Raw genomic sequence first — 20,744 nt, 5'->3', positions numbered from 1 at the left:
AGCTATAGGAAACTATGTGGATCGTGAATTGGTCTCTAGGATTAACCTCCCTCTGCGTCCAAAAACCAGCAAAGATGTCATCACCACAGTCGATGGAACTGAAATTGCCTCAGGACCGGTAACACATTCCACTACTGAGGTGACTCTTATTGGTCCGGACGGCCATCGGGAGGCAGTTGTGTTTTACGTAATCAAGGCCCCACAGTTTCAGGTTATTCTTGGAATTCCTTTGTTAGAGACACATAATCCTAGAATTGATTGGCGAGCAAAGAGAATAACCTTCCCGGATTGTGCACAAACCTGCTACCCAGAAAATCTGAACATTAGTCTAGCATCTGTAACCTCTGTCTCCATGCAACTACCTCCGGAATACCAAGACTTTCAGGGCGTCTTCCAAAAGGAACAGGCCAACACGTTACCCCCCCACAGATCGTACGATTGCCAAATCGATCTGGTACCAGGTGCACAACCCCCTTGTAGCAGGTTTTATGCCCTTACTGAACCTGAGAACCGGCATTTGAGACAATATTTAGATCAATACCTAGCCAATGGTTTCATTCGCCCGTCAAAGTTTCCTGGCATCCTCGGCTTTGTTCTTCGTGCCCAAAAAAGAAGGCGACCTTAGAACTTGTATTGACTACCGCGCATTGAACCAGATAACGGTTAAAAACCATTACTCTCTGCCTTTGATCCCTGAACTCCTTGACCAGGTGAAGGATGCTTGCGTATACACCAAGTTAGATCTCCGGGGGGCTTATCATCTGGTGCGAGTAAAAGAAGGCGACGAATGGAAAACGGCCTTCCGTACAAAATATGGTTCATTCGAATACCAGGTGATGCCTTTTGGGTTGTGCAACGCGCCTGCTGCCTTCCAATTCTTCATGAACGATGTCCTTCGGGAACTTATCGATATTTGTGTTGTCGTATATATCGATGACATTCTTGTGTACTCCTCTTCGGAATCTGATCACAGAAAGCATGTCCGGGCCGTCCTTGAGAAATTGCGCCAGCACAAACTGTTTGCTAAGCTGGAAAAGTGTGTTTTCCATACCACGAGGTGGAGTTTCTTGGATTCATCCTGACACCTAATGGGGTCCGAATGGACTCACGGAAAGTGGAGGCCATCCTCAAATGGCCATCTCCTAGCTCGGTAAAAGGGGTCCAAAGCATGCTTGGTTTTGCCAATTTTTATCGCAGATTTATTCCGGAATTTTCACGTGTAGTACAACCCATCACTGCACTTTTGCGGAAAAATAAACATTTCGAATGGACCAAGGAAGCCGAACAGGCCTTTCAGGAATTGAAAGCTAAATTCACGTCTGCACCTATTTTGAAGCACCCGCGTCCCGATCTCCCGTACATAGTCGAAACTGACGCGTCCAGTTTAGCCATGGGAACTGTCCTGTCTCAGAGAGACCCTGAAACCAACCAACCGCAACCTGTAGCATTTTGGTCCAGAAAGTTCTCACCCCCTGAGGTAAATTATGCAATTACCGATAAGGAATTATTAGCCATTAAGTCCGCCTTTAAGGCTTGGTGGCATTATCTTCTTGGCGCCAGGCACACCATCACCGTGATCACTGATCACCAAAATTTACAATATTTAAAGACTGCCAAGGCTCAATCATCACGTCAGCTCCGATGGGCTTTGTTCTTTGCTGAGTTTGATTTCGTAATCACTTACCGTCCCGGCTGCAAGAATGGCAAAGCAGACGCACTATCTAGAATAGGAATGGGAGAAATAGACACTAATTCAGAACCTGTGCCGATCATTCCCGAACAAAGAATTTTGGGATTAACCTCCTTACAAACCTTTGAAGACATTCAAGCACGAGTAAAACAACTCCTGGACTCTACCGCCTTGCAGGATTGGATCCAAAGGGGGTCTTACTTTTTGGTCAACGATGGCCTACCTTACTTCCAAGGACGCTTATTTCTGCCAGAAAAGGAATTACAAGAACTGGTTATTTCCCGTCATCATGATACCCTGATGGAAGGATATCCTGGCATTGCCAAAACTGAGAAAAAAATTAAACGACAATTCTGGTGGCCTTCCTGGCAAAAGGATATTAAATCTTTTGTGATGTCCTGTGGAGTTTGCGCCCAAAACAAAGGTCAAAAGACAAAACCCGCCTGTCTTCTTCAGCCTTTAGACATTCCACAAGCGCCTTGGCACACCTTGTCACTAGATTTTATCACGGACCTGCCCTCTTGTAATGGATACAATACTATTCTGGTTGTGGTGGATCTATTTTCTAAAATGGCTCATTTTATTCCGTTGAAAGGATTACCTTCAGCTTCTGTCCTTGCTAAGGAATTCCTCGAAAATATCATCCGCTTGCATGGATTCCCGTCCATATTAGTCTCCGACCGGGGAAGCCAGTTTATTTCACATTTTTGGAAAAGGTGTTGTCAACTGGCACAAATCGACGTAAGACTCTCAACCAGCCATCACCCACAGACCGATGGTCAGACGGAGAGAACGAACCAGACCCTTGAACAATACCTACGGTGTATGTTGCACCAATCGGAGGGTAATTGGAAAGATTTGTTATGGGTGGCCGAATATGCATACAATAACTCGGTGCACTCTGGAACTGGACAAAGCCCCTTTTACACCCTACATGGACATCACCCTCGTACTTCAGACCTGGACTCTCCTCTGAGCCTTGAAATGCCCACAGTAGACCATTTGCATTCCACTATAAATCAAGCATTCAAGAATGCAACTGCCCATTTGCAACAAGCGAAAGAAAAATACAAGAAAAATGCAGATCTGCATCGGAAGGAGGCGCCTTCATACAAAATAGGAGACCAAGTATGGTTGGCTACCAAACATTTATTACTCAAGGGACCTCAAACTTTTAATCCAAGGTATTTGGGCCCTTATTCGATCAAAGCTATTATTAATCCAGTGGCAGTCAAGCTCGATCTGCCAGCTAACATGCAGATTCATCCCGTTTTTCATGTGTCACTTTTGAAACCAGTGCAACCAGGAAACAGATTAATAAAGCCACCAGAACCAATTCAGATAGATGGGGAGCCTGAATTCGAAGTGAAGAACATTTTGGATTCTAAAATTTCAAAATCAAAACTTTTCTATCTAATTGATTGGAAAGGGTACGGACCTCAGGAAAGGTCTTGGGAACCCAGCGACCACGTACATGCACCTCGGCTGGTAAAAAAGTTCCATCGGGATTTCCCAAACAAACCGAAACCTCCAGAGGGAAGGACCTTGGGAGGGGCCTTGGGGGGGAGTGCTGTCATGATGCCTACCCCCGGAGCACCAGGACAGGCCCAGCACCCCCGGGAGCAGGCATCATGCCCTCGGGTAAAAGCCCAGCGGCCCCTAATAGGGGCTCTTTGGACTTTGTCCTGGCGCCTTTGGCGCCAGGCTCATGTTGGACATCAGTCCTGGTGCCATAGGCGTCAGGCTCATAAAAGAGGGTGTTTGGTGCACTTACCTGACGCAGACCATGCTGCATGAAGCCTCAAGCCAAATGAGGCTTAGGAGGGACTATTTTCTCAAAGGAACTATTTTACTTGGGTGGGGACCGTGGAAGAATACTTACCTGGAACTTCTTCCAAGGCTATTTAAACCACGCCCGGACTGCCACACGTGCTTCGCGTTGCTCTGCATCTAGCAGCTGAACGCTCACCGTGCCTGCTCCTGCATCTTGTCTCCAGCCACGCCCGCCTCGATCTTGGGATACCTGAAAGGAAGGAAGGGAAGAGAAAAGGTGAAAACCAAGAACTTAATCTAATTTCTTACCTGTCTCTGGAATCATCACGCCAGCGATCCTGAAGATAGACATTCTTTAAAAGCATTGCGCTACTTGTAGCAGCGCCGCGCATCACTCACCTGCCTCGTGGGCTCTTCACTATCCACCGCGACCTTCTGGGCATTCCGCCACATCTCTGCACCTGCAGGGGAGAAAAAGAGACAAAAGGTGAGCAGGAGGAACAAATGAGGAAAGCCTGATTTTCCGTCACAAGACTTACCTGGCCATATTTGACGGAACCACTCCTCATTTCGGGTCGGCGCCACTTCTTGGCCTGGTACCGCACCCCGGCCCCTAAGGGGAAAAAAGAAAGACATTACTAGAGGGATTCAAAGACATTTAAAGGGATCATTTTATCACGAACTCACCTGAGTTTATCTCCGGCAATATCCCTCGAAGCATCACTTCCACTCTGCACCTGAAAATAAGGACAGATCACAGGTTAAGAAAAGCAAACAAAGAGAAGACTCTACTCTGGAACTTTTTAAACTGCATACTTACGGCATTTTGCCTTCCGAAACCAGTGAAGTAACTGGTCAAATACGCGCCCCTGCACCAGAAGCAGGATGGAGAGCTCATCCATTCAAACATTAAGGTGAGCCTTGATTGGGGATTTCGGAGGTGGTCAGAGAAGAGCAAAGGGGAGGTGGGAAGCAATCACAATACTCTGCAGTCAGTTAATCCCCTTTCTCCACCTACAGAAAGATTTTTCTACGGGCCAGATAAGCCAGATTTGGGGGTCCAGTTCAGTTGGTGTTTCGAATCCTGGGCATCACGCTTGAAAAGGTCACAGCAATCCAGACCAGGTCAGCGCCTCCGTGGGAGCCAGGTGAGCGTTACAGCGGTTGTCTATTTGTACTTTTACTGCCAGATATCTCCCTTGCTTGTCTTCCAAGGTTTCTCGAATTTGGACATTGAGGGCGACGGCGAATGCAATCAGCACCCCCTTTTTTTCTTTTCCCCATCATTTGCATGAAGTATCCTATTGTAGCCTTTCAGTCGGATTTTCCCCTTATCCCTTTTCTGTATATGGGTCTCTTGTAGCATAATTATATCGTACTTTCCCTGTCGTAGTTGGTGCTCGACTTTTTTCCTTTTGACTGGGGAATTTAGTCCCCTGATGTTATGTGTTAGAATTTCCAGGCCCATCCTTTGGTGTGTTTGGTGTGTTCTTCTGGGTAATGTTGTTTGCTTAGGTTAGAATCTTTTCGAATATTTTGCCGCGTGCCGGTGGGAGTCCCATTCTCTTGCTGTATCAGTTCCTTGTCGTTCCCTCTCAAGGTGCCCATGTCCCTGTTGTGGTCCCCAACTTCCACTTCCCTCCCCCCTCCCCTTCCCTTAGAACTTCCCTGAGGAGGGCTCTCGGCCCTATGATCGCTTAGGCGTATTGCCCTTCGCGCCATGCCCTCTCAGGGGTAACAAATGCGTGAATGGTCCTAAACCTCACTAATGAGTGTCTTTGGGTTGCGGTGCAGCCCCAGCTTGCTGCGGCTTGTGTTGCTTGTGGTTGCCTCTTGATTAGTGCATTTTTGGTGGATGTCTGGTGGTCGTTCTTTTTTGTTTATTCTGTGATTGTGTTCGTTATTTATGTCTTACTGATTCCGTGGCATGTCTTGCTTTTGCCTTTACTGTAGTCCAGCCTCTTGGGGCTCTTTTCCCTTGGAGTGGTTCCCTGCCGCTGGACTGGGATCCCTCCTTCTCTTGCACGTTCATGATCCGCTCTCCCTCCTCGCTCATGGTGATCCTTTGTTGTTTCCCTTCCCACGTGAATAAGAGTCCGAAGGGGAAGGTCCATTTGTATCGAATTTGCTTTGCCGTCAGTTCTTTTGTTATTTGTGACATCTCTCTGCGTTTTTGGAGGGTGGATTGTGCCAGATCTTGAAAAAGGTGTATCTCCGATCCATTCATTCTGATATGATCCAACATTCAGGCTTTCCGTAGGATCTGTTCTTTTTGTGGGTATGACACCATTGCTATCAGGACATCTCAGGGGCGGGTTCCAGGTTCTCGGCTGCGGCATGGACCTACTTTGTGAATTCTGTCGATGTGTATTTCTGTTTCATCCTCCTCTTCTAGGATATCTCGGAAGACCGGTTGGACCGCTTGTTTGAGGTCCTTGTCTTCGACTGACTCTGCCATGTTTTTGATTCGGATATTGGATCTGCGTGATCGGTTTTCTAAATCCTCGTATTGGGATTCCAATTCGTGGGAGAGTCTTGCTAATCGCTCCTGCACTTCTGCGACCTGTTATGTTTCTTCATCTATGTTCTGCACTGTCTTTTCTAAGATGTCTGTTCGTTCCTCTAGGTTCCCTATGTCTATTTTCAATTCCTGGATTGCCTGTTTCATTTCCCCCTTCATGGTTTTGAATTGGGTGTGCATGGATGTCATGAATTGTTCTTGGAATTCCTTGAACCATTCCTTCATGTCTTCTTTGATGGTCATGTCTGTGTTATCTTCCTCCCCCCGATCTCTGGCCTCTTTCTCACTGTGTGCTGTTATTTTCTGGGTTGTCTGGGTGTTCGTGCCCCATAGGCGGTCCAGGTTCTGATCTTGTTTCACCTTGGTGGACGGGGCTTGTACTTGCCTGCCCCTGGATTTGGACGTGGTTCTCCTTATTGCTCCCGGGCACTAGGATGCAGGTTCCTCGAGAAGTTGCTAAAGCCCTCTCCTGGTCTGCGGTGGTGTGCTCCCCTTCTCCTGTATTCTTCTCGGGGGTGGTTTTGCTGCGACCTTCCTGTGGTTTTTGGGTCTGCGTGGGGGTGGCTACCCCTGATTTGGTGGAGATTGGGGGGTGGTCTCCCTGATAATTGTTCCCCTTTTCCTTCCTCGTGTTCCCACCCAATGGTATTTGGTGGGGGCCTTTTGTCCCCTGCGGGGGCTTTGGGTGGAGCTTGTTTCTCTGGATATGATCAGGGGGGGCGGATCCGGACCTTCCCCCGCGTGGCTTCGTGGTGCTGTGCTGCTTATTATTTAGGTGTTTGTTGTTGCTGTTGCCTCCTTCACAAGTTTCTGAGGGTCGGGGAGAAACCACCCCCCGCCTGTCGTCGGCTGGGGTTTCGGCATGTTTGGCTTTCTTTTTTTATATCCCTAGGGATTTTCTCAATTGCCCCTGTGTCTGAGGATGCGTGGGGGGCCTCCTTGTGACTCCCTGGGGTGCAGGCTGTGTTTGTACTGATGTTCCCCCCCACTCCTCCTCACCTCTCCTGTCCCTCGTGGTGGGTCTCGTGGGCTCTGCATGTCAATGGGCGGGCGCTCACTCCCTCTGACGCCGCCTTTGAGGAATCGACTGCCTTGCCGCTCCCGGGTCCCCGCCGGTGTCTGCTCCAGGCCGCTCCGATGTAACAGGAGGGGCGTCGGGGGAGAGGGTCCCGCGGTGGCTCTGCCCGGGTTCTCTCACCCCCCTGGGCCCTGCACCACCATGTCCAGTGTGCGGTAGGTGAAGCAATCTCCTTTTCTCCTGTGGCCGCTCAGGGTTTCTGTTGGGCTCTCTGCTTGCCGGGTATCTGTGTCTTCTCTGAACCTTCGGGTGTTGGACCTCCCGGCCGGATCATTGGGCGACGTTCCCTCCGCGCTGTTTCTCATTTTGCCTAGCGCGGCATGGGGGGGTCAGCTCCTCGGCGATGCATTTCATATCGAGAGGGGAGAGATCCGTCCTTTTCCCGCCTCTCCGTCCGGACGCAGTGTCGCTCGCTGGTGCTCGCTCCGGCAGGCTATGGGAGCGGGTCGGGAGTGTGACTGATGTCTGGGCGACTTATCTTCTTCGGTTGTGACTACCGGAATCCGCTCTCCACTGTTGGGCCACAGCATGCATTATTGTCTATCTTGATGTCGCGGCCTGAGCTGGCAGACGGAGCTCCGCTCATGCACGTCTGTTCAGCTTGGCCGCCATCTTGGAATCCCGGAGACCACTTTTAACAAGGCCCTTTGTATTTTTTATGGTTCACATGATCCCCTCATGCCTCCACTGCCTCTGCAATGTTGGTCCCTAAGGGACACTACAACGAGGGGAAAGGGGTGCAAGTAAGCCACATACCTTATACAATTAGAGATGGCTAGTTTTAAACTAGGGAGTGCATTTCACCACATATTTGTTACTGACATAGTAATAAATCCACAAATCGGTTTCACTAATCATGTGTATTAGGTATCACTTGATAACTCTCAGTGGATTAAATGGCCATATTTGATAGCTACCCACCTAGAAATCTATATGATGTATTGTGTGACTATTTCAAAATACCATGCCCTTTATTGACCCACCACTGGGAAAATGCATCTCAGCACCCATGTGGTAGCTAACAGCCTGCAGAAAAAAACTGTTTAAAAAAGTCCCAACATTTTATAAACTAACGGACACAAACAAAACCCATCATCTTTTTTTTTCCATTTGCAATAGTTTGTGAGAATGTACCCCTAGATATTTATAAACACATTTGATACATATTTCTCTAATTGTTCATGATACACTATGCAAAAGCGCACTTATTAATTACAGCCCAAGAATAGCATTTACATACACTTTACTAAGACCACACAGCAATTATTTTTCCCAACAGATACAAATAATGGCCGCCAAAGCAGAACACCAAAAAAACCAAAGAAACATCAATGCGGAGGTACTAACAATGCACAGGTACTAACAAGGTCATAAACATACCCCTTTCTAAAGAATTACAAGTCGGTGCGATGTCCGCTGGGCAGCACACCACAGACGTGAAAGAAGCAGCATCTTTTATTCACAGTGCAGAACCACATTTGTGGATTGTTTTTACAGCGGACATCGCACTAATGAACTGCCATCCATGAAGTTTCAGCACCAACTTGAGATAACAATACTGACAGTGAACACTCAACACTGCAACACTGCAATTTCAGAGTAGTGGAGCAGAGGTGCCCGACTTCACAACATATATCGTGCGCACATGTGGGAAATTAAGAATAGGTGTTCATGCCAGGTGGATACTGAGACATACACGGTAACCTGGGCTGTTACATAACAAGCCCCTTTGAAAAGTACATCATTGGAGTACTAATGATTAGTTTCCACAGTTTGTACTACCCCACAAGCACATGCTGGAGAGAGTTTGTTTGAAGACATCTTCCACTGGATCATTTTTATAAGGGTGAGGCGACATTTACGCCCTGCCCACGTCCTGAAGAAGGTCAGAGCTACGCAAGGCTACATCAGAAACCATTTATGCCGAACGAAACACGTGTAGACAATTTTCAATAAGCCTTTGCTATTTGACAGAGATACACACTTGTAATATAACCGGGTGTCAATAATTGACGATTTCTGTGTTTCTTTGAGAGGGTTTTGTAACTAACAACCCATACCATTTTGAGTTGACATTGGATGTGTGAGAGTGAGTAGATGTATGCATGGTGGAATTAGTTTGAAGATGTTAAAGATATGAACCTTCAATGGTGTTTATAAGCAAACAGTTTGTGTATTTGTCTTTTATAATAAATCAATTTTTGGATTGATAATAGTGTGTTAGTTGAATCCTTCCAACCTCAGAGCCGAGGTCCATTTGTGTTTACCACTAGCCTATGTATAGGGTCTCACCAACAAGCTGCGCTGGTTTCTACTGTATGTAATGATGTCACTAATGATGCGATTGACCTTTTAAGTTGTTGCTCATGCAGATTTTGGCAGAACATTCGGTAGCAGCAGAGCTCTTTGCTGGTGCACTCCTATTTTGTAGGAATAAACTACTTGTTAGCCTTGCACAAGGTGTTTTGTGCCTTTTTCCCTAGTAGGTTGCATTTTATCTGGTGTGAGTGTCTATGGGCATTCCTACATTTGGTGACCCCGATGTGATCCCAGTTACCCCTGTGACAACGTAGGACGTAGGCTTCCAGGCTGCTTCTCTGAAGGGGCTACGCCCACCTGCAGCGACCAGTCCCAAGCATGCAACCCATAGAGGTATGCAGGAGCCGTTTTCACAGAATTCCTGTTTGCTCTTTGGAGCGGGGTGTGGCTCCTGGGAGTGTGCAGGCCGTTATTGGGACCTTGTGATGGAGGAGCTCGGGTGAACACGCAGACATGAGTACACCCCTTGTGAGGGATATCAACGAGGGGCAGGATGTGTGGGGGAGTGTTGTGTGCATGAGTGAAGGAGGAGTGTGGTAAGGCCACGTGGCGATATTTATTTTTATTGTTATTTTTTTGGTAATTTAAGAGGATTTTACAGAGGAAAGGAGTGTGGAAGCCTTTCCGAGTGAGGGAAGATGATGGCGCCATTTGTTTTGTGACAAGGAGATAAAGGAAAATAGGAGCTACATATTATTAGTGGGCTCAGTGGAAGTAGTGGTTGTTGTTTTTGCTTGTTATTTAAGCTTGTTGCTTTAGGGTATTATGATTTTTGTGCAAAAGGTGGAGGGCAAAGGTGGGCCGGTTTTTATAGCTTGTTTTGGATTGTGTAGTGTGACACTGTGTGCGTGTGTGTACATTTGGAAAGGGGGGAGGAAGGAGTGTTGATAGGGGGATGGGGAGGCAGGGACGGTGGACTGGTAGTGACTTTGGTGATAAAAGTGTGCGCAGCTCATAATTACAAAAGGATTGGGGGTTTGAGCGCGCAAATTGCAAAGATGGGAGGTGGGACGCCATTGGAGTATATGTATAGTGCATTACCATTGGACAGGATAAGAAAGAGAAGTATCACAAACAGTGGGTGGTAGAAACACAAGGGGGAATGCCCGGCTCCTGGCCAGAGCAGGGCACCCACAGTAGAGGGATACTAGACCACATGAGCATGTTTAAAGCTGCAAAATATAAAGGTAAATAACTTCAAAAGAGAAAAGAGATATTGGATCTGTGGAAGATGATAGAGGATGTGGAGAACCCTGATGGGGGTCGGACTCTGAATACTGAAGGGGCCGCCCTAGATGCAACGTCTGTGACAACACAGGGGAATGGGACTGTGCCCCCGAACACACGGCTTTACGCACTCACCACTCGCCCAGCCACTGGGTATACAAACCTGACATACGCGCCCACCCCAGCGACTGCCCCACCTCCCTACAGATCGAATGGAACACAGTGGATGAGATTGAGGATGATGAAGGAGATGCGCAGCAGGCGCCAGAGGTTACACCATGGTTGGAAAGATTTTGGGACCATGATTAAGGAATAGGTTTGGCCGGATGGCAGTGGCAAGGAAAAAGGGAAGTGTTGGATGGAAAGAAGGGATGAGTACAGCTACTCAAATGGCGTTGTTGCATAAAGGCCTAGGCAGGGCGTACTATGTGCCCTGGGTGCAAATGGATAAGAATAATTTGATTAAGCTGCCCCCTCCCCTTACTTACGGGGCTGGCAACAGGATCCATGCCTTTGAAAAACAGACAGCAAGCATTCCCTTGGCCGTGGGGGATATGAAAAGCCTGCTTGTTGCGATTATGGGGCATCAGGCTGAAGATGTGTGGGTTAAAGCAGGGTATCGGGAGTAAAATTAGATGATGAAGCACACAATGTTGTGTCCTTTAACATTGTTAGGGCGCAGGTGTGGGATGTGCTGCCGCAAACGTACCCAGACACACCAGACCTGCAGTCCATCATGCAGTATACCATGGGGGACAATGAAGACCCCACACGATACATTATTAAGGTTTAGGAGATGTGGCGTGTGGAGATGGGAGACCAATGGGACCAGTAAGTTCCTCTTTTTTATTTTGTCATTAAAAGGGGTTCACCCAAGGAAGTGCAGAAGGCGCTTGAAGAAATAGTGGGTATTGAAGCGAAAGGGTGGGCTGAGATTCAAACCATAATCATACACCATTGTAAGAGAATAAAGGAGCGAGAAAAGCAAATGACCCAGAGACTGCAGGCTGAGGAAGCAAAACTAGTACAGAAAAAGCTTGCAAAAATAGCAGTTGAAGGGCAGTGTCATTGAATGGTCAAACAGAGGTGGCGGAGCAGAATTTGCGCCTCACGATGTAAGAATAGCAGCATTTTGGCCAGGAGGAGGAAAAGGACAGTGGGGAGGTGGACCTCAGTACCCCTACCCAGAGTGGCAGCAAGGAGAACAGCAGCGTGGGAGGGGTGGGTTCAGTGGGGGAACAGAGGGATTTGGAGGTATGGGACCTCAGGGAGCAGGTATGGGTCCCTCGCAATGCTGGAGCTGTGGTAAGTGGGGACACTTTCCAAGGAAGTGTAGGAGCAGGCTGGGGGGGTGCAATCCTTATAGCAATTATTGCCCACCGCCCCAGCCCCAACCCCAACCACAGGTTCAGCATACAAGGCCATTCTCCATACCTTATGAGATACATCAGACCTATGCTTAATTACCACCATGACCCCCAGGTGCACAGGGGCAGTACCCTCAGATGACACAACCACTAATGCCCAACAGAACACCATGTATGGAGGTAACCCACCAGCGAACGATGTGCTGCTTAACGGCACTGACGTACGCTACTGAGGAGTGAGTGTGGTGGGAAACAACCCTTCCACATTCCCTGGCACCAACACCTGCCCTGATTAGGTCAGCCCACAGACACCTTTTGCATGCCCAGTCCTGTCCATGACAGTCCACCCTGACGAGGAACCATTAGTGGGCGCTGAGATAGGTCACAAGCAATTCATCTTCATGGGTGACAAAGGTGCCACTAAATAATGCATCAGTGAGGGAAACTTCCCACTATCATGTGAAACTCTTCACATGCAGGGCTTCTCGGGGATGTCACCACAGTTACCTACACAAAAGAAGTGGATATCAAAATAGGAGGAAAGTTGATATGTGCACCTTTATTGTATTCTAAGAGCTCCTCTATACATTTGTTGGGATGAGACCTGTTAAGCAAATTGAATGTGTGCTATAAGAGCAATGATCATAATACATGCAAGGGGAGGAGAGGCAGTGGTTTGCGGTATTCCCATGGACCCGGATATGTTTGTGAACGGCATAACAGTGCTTCTAGAGGCAGTACTCCAAATTGGTAAGGCTTGTTGGCGAGTGCCAACTGACTTCATTTTCCGGCCTGTGGTAACCCCTGAATTGGTGGTAGGAACAATACTGTCCTTGGATTTACAGGGCCTGATGGGGTCAGCTAAGAGGATTGTTGTAATTGGGACCGACTTGGAAGAGGGCACAGTATTATGTATTGTCTCCACAGTGCCACTTAGAGAGGTCATCTACAGCACCAGTGCTAGCAACTCCAGACTACACGCAAGAGTTCTACTTATTTTCCCACTCCAATGGGCAATTGATGACTGCAGTGCTGACACAGAAAAGCTCCAATGGCCATAAGTCATTTGCTATTAATGTGGCGTGTTACACTCAATGCAGGGCCAATTTGCATGCCAACAAGCACTTGCTGCTGCAGCATTTGCCATTGAGAAGAGCTCCACTATCATTATGGGATGCTGCATAACATGGTGTGTCGAGCATGCGTTTTTTGCCATTTTAGAACGCTCCAAATCTACATTGACCACGCAGAAAGCTTCTGTGTATGAGGTTATTTTATGAAGCCCAAACATTCACATAGTACGCTGAAAAACTGTCAACCCTGCTACATTTTTGACAGAAATGTGTTCTGATGAAGATTTGGCCAACCATGACCGTGTAACTTTTGAGAGAGAAGAAGATGATAATAATCCAAAAGCTCATGATAAACCGCTTGAGGGGCATGTCGGGGTCCTCTTCATTGATGGGTCAGCTAAAATTGACCAGGACACAGGCTTATGGCACACTGGTGTGGCAGTGGTTTCACTTGGTGGATGGGGAATATGAAACACTAGTGCATAAGTGGTTACCAATGCATTTTTCGGCTCAAGCAGCCAAACTAATGGCACTTATTGAAGCACTACAAGCATCCCAAGGCTGCCACGTGACCATTTATTCTGACTTGGCATATGTCACTAACACAGTGCATGCAGGCCTTGCAAGGTGGAAATGGAGAGGATTCAGGAGAGCCAACTGGTCTCCAGTTCAGCATGCCACATTATTGGACAGGCTTATTCATGCACTATCCCAGTCATATGTAGTAGCAGTGGTAAAATGCACCGCCCACACTAACAACACAGATGAGGTCTCACTCAGTAACGCTGCAGTGGACTCAGCAGCGAAAATGGCAGCATACCTTCCAATGCCACAGGTCTCAGAGTATCTTGTATTGACATGCAACACCAAACACATGCCAACACCGTACAATCCATTGCCAATTGCACAGCTAATTGGGTTACAATGACGGGCACCACAAGAAGAGAAAGAACTTTGGGTGAAAAGGGAGTGTAAACAGTCCCTGACCAATCTATTATGCAGGCAATAAATATCTGTAAAAGCTGTTATGCCAAATGCGTTATTACTGGTCGCATTTGACCAGTTACCCCATCCATCACACGTTTCCAAGCAGCACATTGGAGCAGACATACAGGAGGATTGGTTGGTCCCCAACCTACAGGAGAACTTAACTAAACTGACAGTGCGTTGCACTACGTGTCAAAGTTACAACACAGGGTTTACCTTGAGAACTATCAAAGGCACCCTGCCCCACCCTACTGGGCTATTCCGCGAACTGCACATTGATTATGCTGACATGGGTGAAAGGTGCAATGGATCTTGTTTTCTCATTGTGGTGATGTGTCCCATCTCACAACAGGTCGAGGCAGGACCTTGTGCACATCCGGATGCTAAGTGCGCCGCCAAATCTTTTGTGTGTGAGATTTTTCTCTATATGGTGTGTGTAATGAATTAAGATCAGATAACAGCACACATTTCTTCAATTAACTTTTCAAATATATTTCGACATTAATGGGCATCAAGCATCGGATGTGCACCATTTACCACCCCCAGGCCAACAGGATCATAGAACTGATCAATGGCCTATTAAAAGCAAGCTGTCTAAACTGTGCACCACATTAAAGAAAAATTGGGTGCACGGTCTATCACTTGCATTGTTCCGTTTGCGCAAGTAGCCCTGCAAGGACCACCACCCATCACCCCACGAGGTGGTAACAGGGCACCGCATTGACACACCACTTTCTCCTGTTAGACGAGCGTCAGATGCTCACACAGCAGCGTCCATTTTGGGGGAGGAGTTTAGCAACTATCTGTCCGCCCTAACAAAGGCCATAAAATGTGTTTCCCAAATTTCACCTCCCCAGACTGAGGAAGCAGCCGGCGCTGCAAGGGATACGCCAGCAATGTCATCCCCTCTGCAATTGTTCCCCGGCAACTGGATATATATTAAGAATTTTGTGCACTGTTGGAGTGAGCCCAGATATAACTGTCCTTTCCAGGTCATATACGGCACTCCCCTTGTTGTCAAAGTTAAGGAACTGTGTTATTGGGTGCACCTGTCTGATGTCTGCAAGGCACCCCAAGGCCCGAGCCCACACCAAACCAGTAAAGTATCCCATGTCCATAGCACCCAGAGTGCACCTCCAGCCCTGCCCATGTGCCCCTTTTAAACAAGTAAGGAAATATCCCCAAAATCCCCATACAAGCCACACACAAAGCTGCTATGCATTACATTTGCAGAGGGAGTGTACTCTCACATTCTCCCATTCTCTCTCTCTTTCTCTCTCTCTCTCTCTCTCTCTCTCTCCCACTCTCACTCCCCCCTCCTTCTCTCACTTTTTCATATTCCTTTTTTAGGTACTTTTTGCCATTGACCTGGCTGGATCTGATCATTCCATGTATATTAAGAAAAGTAACGCGCATAGTAGTACCTTATCAAAGTTTTACTATTCCTATTTATGTGCTATGCATTATATTGCTGGGATGTTTGTCATGTTTATGTTTAAATTAGGTATCTATCTGGGATACTCTTTTATATTGGGGGCATATAAGAGGGTAGGGGGTACACAAATGAATGCTGCTATTAATGGTTCTATTCAGTATGTAAATATTACAGAGATTAACAACTTTAGTGTGTCCTCATTTTTTTTAACACACCACATTGTGGCCTCGGACTCCCATATCAATGACCAAGTAAAGAGTATTAACACTGTTAATATTAGTGATGAATATGTTGCTTTTATTGATATACGTTTTAACACTATCAACTCTTTTTTTAATAATGTATATAACAATGTTTCAGCCTGTATAAAGAGGCAATTTAGAAGGTCCAAGTATGACAAATACTGTGGATTTGGTTTAGATACAATGGAAGACGTGCACCATCCAAACTTTCACATGGTTGGCGCGCAGAAATGAGCTCGGTGGATAGGAGGAGGGTGAATGGTAGTTGTTGTGTGTGCTCATTGATATCACGCACGTCGGGAGCACCCAAGGTATTGATACCACAAGAAATACCAATTTTAGAGGCTCAATGCCTGGTTCATCTGGCACTGTGTAGGTTGCAAGGCACTTTCCAGGTGCAGAGTGTGCGATTAGAAGTTATGGACCCTGATCAGTTGCAATGCACTCAAAATCCCAAAAGCATCCAGTGTTTGCGGAAGCCATACCTGAAATTGCTAGGAGTAATGTATGTGGTGAGCAAGTGGCAAGAAACATCAATGAGCTGTATGGCAGGAGGGCTACTGGGGTTCGGAGATGAAGTATTGGCCCGAGTGAATACTGCAAGTGCGCCATTCTGGAACAAACACATCACACAGTTGACGTAGATCAAAGCAATGGAAAAGTCAGTGAAAGTGCAAAAGCAAGCAACTTATGAACTATGTTTGTATAATGAAGGAACTGTTTTTGCAGGGGCCAACCAACAATGCAATAAAACGTTGCTCATTACAGATCTTAAAAAAGGCACTGATGCAGTAATGGATTACTACTGGGTGTGTGGACAGCAGGCATTCTTGCACCTGCCGCCATCATGGAGGGGCTATTGCTCACTTGCCAAGTTGCACTCACCGCTCCTCATGATCCCGGAAGACCACCTTGCGGTGGGATCAAATAGCTTGCTTGCCCCAACCCCAGCTCCAACAGTAGGGGGCTCCACCAGAAGCCCATTACAGCCCCCCATCCTCCGCATTTTACCTGAAAAATAAAAGAACAACAAGGTGCGCAGGAAAAGAAGTTCGAGCTACCTGTTTCAAGGCTCTTCTGAATTGCTCAAAGAAATACCAAATGAACATAGACTGTTTAGCAAAGAAGAAACCGTTTTCACATCTCTATTACTGCCTGGGCTTCAGACAGCGGCAAACGCCAAGCTGGTCCAGATTCTGCATTGGGAACTGATACAGCTGGCCAATGACACTGAACAAGACAGAACAACACTCAGAGCGACTAAGGCCGAGATGTGCGTCAAAAGATTGATCACCCTCCAGAACTGATATGTGCACGACCTGCTCACGGCAATTAAAGGAGGGGGTTTGCTGCAAAATTGTTGATTCTTGCTGAAAGTTCATGCCTCCAAACGATACACAGAACGTCTCCCTGGTGCAAATAATAGGACCATTGCACACTCTCGGAACGCGCATGCCAACTGAAGCTGGCATACAAAATGATGACTGGCATGACGACCTTTTCTCTTGGGCACCATCCTGGACGTGGGTGATGATGACACTATTGGTACCTGTAATAGTGGTCGTGTTGGTGCTTTTATGCACATGTCAACTGGGACTTCGATGTTGTGCCAAAGCAGTACCTAACAGTGCCAAGATGATGGTTCCATTGAGTTATCAAATGAACCTTGCTGTACAAAAGTCAGTGCTGCCCAAACAGATGACCCAAACAAACCACGCATGGTTGTGATAGAGCAGTGCTTGCACCCCCAACCCGGCAATATCACTACGCCCCACAGCTGACTCTGAGCATTACATAGAGCATTGGTTTGATTTAGCAGGAGATGGGGGATGTATAAATATATGACTTGCGCCCCTCAGGAGTATGCCCAATCTGGCCAGCGTTTGTGTCATGTGTGTAGACAATTAACAAAAGAGAGGAATGTTGGGGAGGGGAGATGACCATCCTGCACCCCCAAGCAGTTCAGAATAAGGCAAAGGCTGTGATATGTAATATAAGAGACTAGGAGGGAGGGGGTGTGCTCTTAGAGTCCTCTGCACAATCACATGATTGCATGCTTTGTAGATGTAGTGCACATGCAGGAATGAACACCATCTTAGATATTAGCAGCCATATTGAAACAGAAGGCTTAAACACAGCGCAGCAGCCAGCATTCCAGGGCTAGGCCACAAACACGAGGAAATGAATAGGTTGTATTTCTAGCACTGATGAGAAAGGCCAGAGACATAGAGATTCATAAACCCTTCATTGTCTTAAAAGTTGCCAACCTTCGTGCTCTGGGAAGAATGTGCCCTGCAAGGCCACAGGATTAGGGCTGAGCACCTTTGCACAATGCAATCCCACGAGAAGGAGGGCACGCGCCTCCGACCCTCACCCGTCTCAATTCTAAGTTATAGCACCCACATGCCCTAGCCTTAGGAGCCCTAAATTCCAAGATACCAGCCAGCCCCTGACCACTGATCATAAACCTGTTAGACACCACCCCCCCCCGATCGATCAAGCAAGATCAGGAAGCAGGGCTTTCCTGCCTTCACTTTTGGGTCTCATCATTTGTGCTGCGAGGTGCAGGGAGGGATAACATTATAGCCCAGAACGAGGGTGGAAGACCTTCGAGAGGTGTCGGCCTATCTGGGATCGAGTGAAGCTTGTGAGTTAATATGACCTCGGCTTTTCCATCTGGCCCCTGTCTGCTTGTACCAGGTGCACTGCTACATAGATAGAGATGTATTGTTTATTTTATTACATAAATGCCAATTAACTGCCACCTCATGACCGATGACGACTACAGCATCACCCACGTGGAAGAAGATGGACGGAAGGGGCTGGGACCAATGCCCTGGCCTCCTCTATGGAGCAGGCAGCCTATGTATATGGTCTTGCCAACCAGCCATGCAGGTTTCTACTGTATCTAATGATGTCACTGATGATGCAATGTACCTTCTTAAGGTGTTGCTCATGCAGATTTTGGCAGAACGTTCGGCAGCAGCAGAAGAGCTCTTTGCTGGTGCACTTCTATTTTGTAGGAATAAACTACTTGTTATCCTTGCAAGAGGTGGTTTGGGCCTTCTTTTTCTTTAGAGAGTTGTATTCTTTCTGGTGTGAACGTGTAGGGGCATTTCAACAGGTTCTATACCAAACTGTGATAGTATCATTTCAGTAACGTTTACATAAAGCATGCTATGGCATGTTGTGCTATTCTTGCAATTCAGGCATCCTTTCCACTATACAAAATAAACAGAAATGGTCAAGTTGTTGTACTAATGTGGATTCTAAGATATATGGCAGATGGAAAAAAACAACTGTAAACTGTCCAACTTCACAAAGGGACTCTTAGAGGTAAAATATTTACCACATTTGGCATAGCATACCCTATTGACGCCAGTGCTGCACCTGGCCATTACTCAGCTGCAGTAAACCCACAGGTGGTTGGCTTGAGTGTAATGATACTTGCATCATTCAAAATCAACGATTATCTACAAACGTACATAATGCCTCATTAATATTTCTTAAAACAAAATTTACAAATTAAAGTTATACCTGCAGTATTTGTCCTTTCTAACAAATCAGAATACGACAGTGGGTTTCCAATTACTTTACAGCATTAACAACACTACAAGGTTAATTACAGACAACATTTTATGCAGTTTTACCTTTAAAATAATAATATTACAAATAAGGTATTCTGCTTGCTGTAATCTAAATTTAAAAGAATAACTGCGCTGTGGATCATTTAAACTTTACATTTCAAACATAGACCTGCAATACACTGTAGTTAATGTTTTATTTGGAATACGCCAAAGGGTGTGTAACTACACTGCAAGTTTGTATAATACACAATACTTCCCATACTTTCTACTTAAAAATGATAATGTTTCAAAGTAACTATTTTGATTTCAAAAACCTAAATTCCAAAAAATAGTAGCACTGCTAACAAAATTTAATTTGAATAGATTACCTGCACTGTTCACTAGACTTAACAAAATAAACATGTGCCTGCAGTCTTAATTGTTTTGAACATTACAATAACAAAAAGCGCCTTATAGATATCCAATAAATCAATACATAAATAAATAAAATACGCTATTGGGTGTCTAATTACATTTGAATGTTAAATTGACGGCATGATCTAAACATTTTATAAACATACAATAGTTTGCATATATTTGAAAGAACTATTCCCTCAAGAAGTGAAAAACAATTTTTAACCCTTCCTTGAATTTAGTTCTCCCATGACCTAATGATTAGAAATATAATGTGCTAAACATAAACTGTTCTATACAACAGAGTAGATAAAAATAATTTTGTGAAGATAAAAAATAGATATTGTGCATCATTACAAGTACGGTGGTGTGGTAAAAATGGCAGTAAAGTGGCAGTAATTCCATTAGCGCCACTTTACTGCCACATTAAAGCTCCACCTTACTACAGGTTTGGAGGTAAAGTGGAAGGTATACTTCCAGCATTTTGCTGGAAGTAGATTCTCCATTTTACCGGCAAAACATGGCAGATTTATTGCATGGTATAACTGCTCCCAGTAAATCCATTGGAAATCCCATGGCATCCTATAGACTCCAAAAATGTAGATTTACACCGCCTTACCACCACTTGTTATCTCCTGGTAAGGCCATGGGACTGAGTGGTGGTTACGGTAACTGAGTTTGGCAGTAAATCCAAACATGTACTGCCTAACTCAGTTACCAAACTATTGGCTTCTGTGTGCTTTCTGCAGGGTTGGGTCAATGTTGAGACGATCAAGCTGGTTTGACGTAAGGCAGAGACAGTGCTTTTCAACAAGCAACAACCGGTTTGACTCAAAGGAAGCTTGGAAGTAGACCATATGTGGCTCCCGGCGGTCTGATGGCTCAAGTGGGTCTTGATTCAGTGATTCACATGAAACAGTGTGTCAGCTCGACTGAGTACAATGATGCAGTTTAGTTCTGTATCGGCTATTGACTCGAAGAAGCTGAAGAAGAGGCAGGTGATTGTTGAAGCAACAGCTTAAAAACTGTTTGAAAACAAAATGTTAAAGGCA

The sequence above is a fragment of the Ambystoma mexicanum genome, chromosome 4q, assembly GCF_040938575.1.
Source record: "Ambystoma mexicanum isolate Mex_15411 chromosome 4q, UKY_AmexF1_1, whole genome shotgun sequence".
Lineage (NCBI taxonomy): Eukaryota > Metazoa > Chordata > Amphibia > Caudata > Ambystomatidae > Ambystoma > Ambystoma mexicanum.
The sequence above is the reverse complement of the archived record's forward strand: the minus strand, read 5'-3'. Positions refer to the sequence as shown.